General features: G+C 38.1%; 1 pseudogene; it reads right to left on the reverse strand.

Annotated features, from left to right (window-relative positions):
* Positions 1–6,092: 6,092 nt before the first annotated feature.
* Positions 6,093–6,213, reverse strand: LOC114619550 (annotated as a pseudogene).
* Positions 6,214–8,305: the final 2,092 nt, after the last annotated feature.

Here is an 8,305-nt window from a genome sequence, read left to right on the forward strand (position 1 = left end):
CCTTTCCAGAGTCCAAAAACAAATGAGACAGGTTATTTATTTTTCTTTATAAGATAATTGTTAAAGTATTTTTATAATGATGGAGAGTGACTCATGGATATCTCATAGTTAGATATCACAAACTGAGTTATCTGAAATACAGAAATGAATTTTCTGCTCCTTCTAGAGGCCACAAGTCCAAGGACACAGTGTTGGCATAGGTACTTTTCTATAACGTCCCAGTCCTTATCTCAGATGGCTGCCTCCTCAGGAACCTTCACCTTCACAAGCTCTTTTTCTGCCGCTGTCTTTGTTCTAACCGCCCCCCACCCCCAGCCCACAAGAGCAGCTGGCATATCAGATTAGATGAACACAAAGCCTGTTAGATGTGTTATTTCAATCTCTTATTTCCCAAGGGGGGCTGACTATTGTTTTCTTTCTTTCTTTCTTTCTTTCTTTCTTTCTTTCTTTCTTTCTTTTTTTTCTAGCAATTCAGTGAAATCATCTGTAATCTCCAAGGTAAAATTTAATTAATATTTAAAGGAAGTTACAGAGTTACAAAATTTCACATTTTAAACACTGGCTTCCACCATCAGCTTCATCTCCCAACTATAGATACCTCTGAAATACAACTGATTTTTTTAATCTGTTAAAATGTATTTTGTACATATTAGTTTATTTTCGTCTACAAGTTTTCAAACTATGTCAGTTGACCCTGAAGAGTAGATATGGGTAATTTAGTTGTTTATGATAAAAAGAACATGAACACATTTTATTAGGATAACAGATCTTGAGGACTGAGCTAGTTTCCTTTATGAAGTTCATCTGGAAACTCACATTTCTCATTCTCTGTTTCACTTCAGTGTGAGCTGTTCACTCTTCTCCATTTCATAACAAACTTCACATTTACTCTTAGACTTTATGGACTCAACTCCCATTTTTTTCCTGTTTAAAGTTCATGCACTTTGTTCTTCCTCAACTGAACACTCTAGTTACATTGACAATATCTAGTTATGTACACCCCAAATCAAAACATGGAGGAAGAAGAGAGGAAAGAGGAAGAGGAAGTGTAGAAAACAAGAAATGGTTGATTTTGCAAGTAGAAACGGTTGGCAGAACTAAGCAGTGTACAAATAGAATAATGAAATGAGAGAAGTAGACCCACCAAAAATGTATTTATTATCATATTCTGAAATCAATAATAGGTCAACCCCTAATATTCGCCTAATTTTTTCATTCCTTACAGTTTGTAGAACTGGCTGAGATGGCACAATCTTTTGTGCACATGGTTACAATTCTGCTTAGTTTTACAGATGAACTTGTCTTTTGAAGAAACAATAAATATATTGTTGGGATAAAAGTGCCCTGAATCGGAACATGAAATGTTACCTACACACAGTAAAACCTTTCATCCTTGGAGACTTTGAAGTCTTCTTAGTTCTCATTTTGTTCATGCAGGAGTTAAATCTTAGTCTCATGGCACAAGCTGTGTTCCATTTGAATTCAAAGTTGAATTCCTAATATCTAATATGGTAGTATTTTAGTACAGGGACATTTAAAACACAATAAAGATTAAATGAGATTATAGAAGTAGGGCTTTAGACAAATATGAATCTGCCTGAAGAAGGGGAAAAAGAAGCTAGAGAAGGAAGAGAGATGGAAAGGGAGGATGTAAGGGATGAGGACGGAGGAACCAAGCAAATAAAAATGAAAGTATTTGAAAAAAAAAAAACAGGTGTTTAACATGTGCAAACAAAGGAGAGACACTCCAGGATCCATGAACCCTGCCAGCAATATCGATCTTGGATTTTCACACCCAAACACCGACACACATCTACATAGTAAATTCAAAATAAAATGAACTCTTAAAGAAAAAAATAAACTCTTTTCACACACTGAAATTCAGCCTAAAACTTCAGTCTGTCATAAATAATATCACATAAAGGGAAATGCAAAGAGTAGCATACTTGAGGTGGGAGTAGCACACTTGTGGTGGAATAACACAGGAGATGGGAGTAGCACACTTGTGATGGAAGTAGCATACTTGAAATGGGAGTAACTCACTTGAGGTAGAGTAGCACACTTGTGATAGGAGTAGCACACTTGAGGTGGGAGTAGCTCACTCGAGTTGGAGAACACAATTCACTGCCTCTTTCCCCTTTTACAGAGAAGTAGAACAACTTGGTCTCTGTTAATTTCTCAAATTAAGAATTTATACTTTCAAGATAGTATGAACTACGACATGTTTACAATCAAAATTTTTTATTGACCAAGTCTCTTTATCTATTTTTTTGATTTATGTCAAACTAAATAAAATACACTAACATTATGATGTGAGTACAGCAGAGAGGGAGAAATTTAAAATGTGCAGAGCATCAATGTAGCACCAAGAGGAAACCAATATCTTGAGAGATAGCACTTAGGGAAAAAGGAGTCCCCAGAACATGAATTTTGCTACATTTCGAAGCACGAATCAACATTCATTTGCTGAGCTTTGCCTATAGTGTGGTTAATCCTAGAATACAAATTTTAAAAATCATAAAAAGTAGTACAAAATAAACATCTAAATTCTAGGTGAGCAACGTCTTTACGACTTGCTTCATGAAATTATGGTGCCTTGAAGTTTAATGATTGCAAGAGCATAAAAATGAAAGAAGACTTCTCACATGAATAAGTCAGAGGAATCTGAATTCTCTAGAACGCTGCTTGTGTGGCCACATTTTATCCCATGAGCACAGGTCAAAATCAATTTGAAATGCCACGCACACCATTTTTTGCACTTATAAAATTTTTGAAGTGAAAACTATCTCATCTTTGTGGATGTTTTACAGAAAAAATGGTTGAGAAGCAGATAAAAATACAATCGTGTATACCTTCCCTATACAGCAAAGAGTTTTTTGAATCACTTCTGTTACCTGGAGAGCTACAAGACATTTCAGGGGCAGTGTAGAACATTGTTGTGCAATCTGCAGAGGCAGCAATGGGTCTTTGCAAATATATCTTTTCTTATGACTGTGTCAGCAACTTCTACTTTTGCCAATTGAATCATTTAGCCAGCTGAGACCTCATGTATTTGTTAGCTGGCTTTGGCCTTCTCAGCAGGAACCCAAGTGAAAAAAAATGACTGTTTCCACAAAACCTCCCTTCCTCCCCCCTCCTTCTCCTTTTCCCTCTTCCCCCTTCTTCTCCCTCTACTCCCATCTGCTACTTTCTCCTCTTTCTCTCTTATATTGTTTCACTCTAGTTAACCATCTTGAGCACCATTTTTTCCAAGATGGATATCTTAAACATGTAAACATGTAAAATGTGTAAGAAGGAAAGAAAACACTTGATCATATGTATGTGTGTGTGTGTGTGTGTGTGTGTGTGTGTATGTGTGTGTGTGTTAGATGTTTAAGGTGTTAAGATTTCCTACCTTATAAATTGTTGTAGTTCATAGCTAATATTCAGAATATGTGTGGTTCATTTGTTGTGGTTAATATCATCACACCATTTCATGCATTTCTTTTCCTACCTTTCCTCTCCAGAGTGGACTCTGACTTGTCAGCGTGATCATTGGGCTTTGCTAGTTATACCTTCCAACATCTCTGGCTTATTCAATTAGTGTTGTAACTCATGCATCAATAGAAAATAAATTAATTCCACTATATACCATACACATATGATATAGCTATAAATTGATAAAAAAACAAAGTCTGACAAAGTCACAGTTTTGACTATAGTAAAACCTATACATAACAATCATGTAACCTAGATTGCTTTTTCCTTAGAGGGATGTTTTATTTTACTTTATATGGGTGTTTTCCTTGCATGTATGTTTGTGAACACATAATCCAGAAGATAGTTTCAGATTCCTGTGACTAGACTTAAAGATGGCTGTGAGCTTTCATTATTTACTGGGAATTGAACCTGGATCCTCTGAAACATATGCTTACAACTACTGAGCCATTGCTCCAGCCCATAACTCTCTCATTTTTATTTTGTTCTGTTTGTTTTATAGACTCTTATTTCTGCTATTTTTGGTTTTGTACCAGGCATTACAAATATAATCTAAATATACATTTCTAGTTTGGAGATATTTTCTTCCGCCAAGAGAAAATTGTGTTTGTTACCATCTGGCAGTGAGTCTAGAATCACAAGGATCCAGACCAGTGTAACTGGCCTTCAGCCTTTTGGAGTCCACTGCTTCCATTTCACCTTTCTGTCTTGCCAATCTGTCAGTGGGAATATCTACTCAGCCTCATGGCCTCATATTCTACCTCTCCACTTCTCTTCTAGATTTCTTCTGGATCAGTGATTCTCAAGCTTTCTAATGCTGCAATCCCTTTTATAATTACTCATTAAAAAATAAATACTTTTCATTAGTTCTTTGTAGCTTTCATATCATGCTCCCTGATCCTACTTATCTTCCCCCACCACCCTCCACCCTTGCAACCTCTCCTGCAACAGAGGAAAAAAATCTCCTTGTAGAAGCTGTATTGTGTCACAGTGTGTCCACTGTATATGCTTTGTCCACACTGTGCTTTCAGTTGTTCATTGCAATGACTCTTTGGTCTGGTATGAGGCCTCTGGCTTCTGCTGCTCTATCAATACTGGAACCTCCCTGGGACTCCTCTTGGATATCCCGCTTTGGGTCATGGAGATCCTGTAGTTTGGGATCTGTAGGACCAGCCCCTCATATACTTCAGCAGTTCACTGATGAGGTAGCTTACCTAGAACCCCAATATCAAGGGCCAATTCTACTGTGCTGACAGTGTGAAGAGCAATGTAGGCTGTCAAGAGTATTGCAGCCAGTGAGGGATCTGATCAATTTTCTCACTTTCATGATGTCATGGCAAGCTTCCCCACATGCCATAGGTGACAAGGGAAGAGGAAAGGGAGGAGGGCATTTCTCCCTTGTCCAATCAACCGCAGACTAAACAAGAAGAAGGTTCTCTATTTTGCCTTCATGTCTTCAGGGCTCGCCCTCACCCCTACCCCCACATGTTGGACAAGCTCTACTGTTTTTCTCAGCTGAGTTGCAGAAGGCGAGGTGTAGGGCTAGGTCTGCCACTATGATGAATTTGGGGCCAGCTCTCCTGCCTGCCCATAAGTGGTAAGGGGTGATGGGGAGATATCTCAGCCTTGCCTGCTCATGTCACCACCCTTCAAGACTAGTGATGGGACCAGCTCTCCCATGCTCATACCCTCAGGGCCATCTCACCTGAGCCCCTGCCATGAGGTCAACTCTACTGTGATGCCCAGGCAAGGAGCATGAATGATTCTCCCAAGTGTTGCCGATGGTGAGGGGTAGGGTCAACTATCCTGCTCTCATGCTCCCAGCCAGGTGTCCTACTTGTGTCAGGTAGTGAGGAGCAAGTAGAGGGTGGCAGAAGGGTACCTCTCCCTCATCCACCTATACCACCACAGGGAAGATGAGTGGCAAGTCCAGCTCTTCCCTGTTCATATCCTTTGGCTGCTCATCTGCAACTTGGCAATGTGTAAGGCTCCTGCTTTCATGAGTAATGCAACCGGCTAGGGTCAGGGTCAGGTCTCCTGCTCTGACACCTCCAGGGCCAACTTTCCCATGATGCTTAGGTGAGAGAGGGGTTGAGTCAGTTCTACACAGCCCTCAAACATCAACTTGTCCCTGGGTGGAGGACCAAACCAGGGATATCTACCTTGGCTTTTGTGGTAACAGACCTCTGCTGAAGGGCCAAAGAGCCAGATGTGGCTCTCAGTTGCAGAACAGGCCAGGATCCCACCATAGTCTCAGGTGGCATCGCCTACTACTCATATCAGGCTGATGCTCACTACCTTTGAGTTGCCAGTTCTGTCTCTCTTCGTTGAGCACATATCCTTCTGTTTCACTTTCTTTTTCATTTCTCCACACTTACTTGCTCCTCTTAGTAGAGCCCCAGTCTTTGAGTCTCTGCCATCATCTCAGGAGTAGTCTCGGGAGTGGCATGACTCATCCATGTATTATGGCAGTGAGCAGGGTTCATCTCAGGCATGGGCTGTCCCCTCCTCCCATATCTGCTCTGTGCTAGACTAGTGTTCATCTCAAGTTAGCTCCCTGTCCATGCCCCATGACACCAGACTAGTGGTTAGCTTAGTCTTGATTCTTTTTAGGGAAAGTTAAGCTATTAATCATTCTGATGTTCACAGGTCAGAACACAGGCATAACCACTATCCTTTCTGCCACATACTGACTCATGTGACAGAGCAGCCACACTGGCAACACTTAGGGGCAAGGTCCTCATTTTGGGGTGACCCCTAATTATAAAATCATTTTTACTGCTACTTTATAATTATAATTTTAATACTGTTAGAATCATATTGAAAATACCTGTGCTTTCCAATGGTTTGAGACAACTACTGGGAAAGGGTTATTCAACCTCCAAAGGAGTCACAGTTCTCACGTGTTCCTGATAAATCTGCTTTTTCCTGTCCAGCTATCCTGGAGTGATGATTTTGAGGTGATGATATGGGATTTCTACATTTCTTGTCATTTTGATTACTGTTGTCTACTCTTTCTTAAACCTGCTTTTAAAAGATTTGTGTTTCCTGTGGACACCTTAGCTAATGTGCTGATAAAACAGGAGAACAAAGAAATAATCAGTGTAAATGTCATAACATATATTAAACAAATAATTTAATTCATGCAGTGTAAATAAAATTAATGAGTATGGAGTCATTTACTAGATTACTGTAGGACACACAGCTTGTTCAGTATTTTCCAGGTCTTTGTGAGGATGTGGAAGACAAAAAAAAATGCTGGTTTTATGACAGTGATGTATTTGGGGTTATTAAAGTAATGTTATATCCAAATACGGTTTTCAAGTATTTAACTGTTGTTTGGAAAAGAATAATGAAATAACTTTTATGCTTACCATTCCAGAAGCCACATTCTAATATGGTTTCAGTGATTTATAATTCAGAAACATATCTGTCATGTTCTGATTATTTACTAGAAATTATGTACGTCAGTAGAATCCTGGAGCTAGGCTTTTTTTTTTTTTAATGAAAGGCGACTATAGTCCTTTAGGAAAACTGATCATTCTGTCTTCATACCTCAATGTGTTTATCTTTTAAAACCAGACTAATTAGGAAATTTACTAATGAAGTTCTCCATATCTGTTGTAAAGAAAAGTCATTCTTAGCCACACTGTGAATAATGAGTCAGACCAGACTGAACCTCAACAAGAACTGCTATTCATTCTTGACAAATGTGAGCATGTTTTCTTTTACTTCATGCAGTGTTGACTGGTAATTAAAGGACCTTGGTTTAAACAAATAACTAGAGATGATGATAAAAGAATAAATACAACCTTAACTAATGGTTTTGCTCATAGCAGGTGCTTCTTTAGGACACCAATCAAGTTCATCATTGAGGGTCTATACACAATATTTAACTCATTATTGCCGCTGTAACAATGGCTATGTCACTGAGGAAGCACAATGATGCTTCATTGTTTGTTATGCAATCTGGCCAGGTCTTCAACTGTTAGAATTCACCTTGATCTAGTGATTTCATCCCACATACTGTTGGAAGGATGTGATGGAGACTCAGAAGTACCTCTCATACTAATAATTATCACATTCAAAGCACAACTTTGAAGTGCTATTACCCAGCAGATTGCACAAAATCAGGTGCAAAATAAATGGTAAATACATACTATGGATGTAAACAGTGAATATTTACTCAATGATATCATTTGCTTCTAAGCATAATTGCATCTAATTTGAATGAGATTGACAGGTATATTCTACATCATACTTCCATAAGTTTACTACTTTATAGAAGAACACAAGCTTTTTTTATTAAATAAAATCATAAAAGTCAGTCACTATGCAAAATATACTTATATTCCTTCAAATATGAAATAATTAAGCCTTCCTTTGACTAAGTGATGTTTAAATTATGTTGCTAATTAGCAAGCCTGATTATTTCAGAAAGTTTCAAGTAAGAGTTTCTTCTTAGACTTCTATTGCTTTACTAGGAATAAGTTAAATATGAATAATACAAATTGATTTTCTGTATACCTTAGGGACATGTCTTAGGATACAGCTAGGGAAACAATTTGAAAATTCTAGTAAAATTTTAATAATGTATCTCCTAATATAAATTGTAGGAAATTTGTTACCTCATAATTGTCATTTTGATTTTTTTCAATGTAAGAATGTAAAAGCACATATCTATTGGAAACTGTGTGATGTTTTCGTAAAATATTTAAATCCAGGTAAGCAGACTTCGCTGCAGAATTTATCACTCCTTTATTCAAAATCCTTGTTTCAGGGCTGGAGAGATGGCTCAGTGATTAAGTGTATTTTCTGGTCTTCCATT

The sequence above is a fragment of the Grammomys surdaster genome, unplaced genomic scaffold (genome assembly GCF_004785775.1).
Source record: "Grammomys surdaster isolate TR1022 unplaced genomic scaffold, NIH_TR_1.0 150, whole genome shotgun sequence".
Taxonomy (NCBI): Eukaryota; Metazoa; Chordata; class Mammalia; order Rodentia; family Muridae; genus Grammomys; species Grammomys surdaster.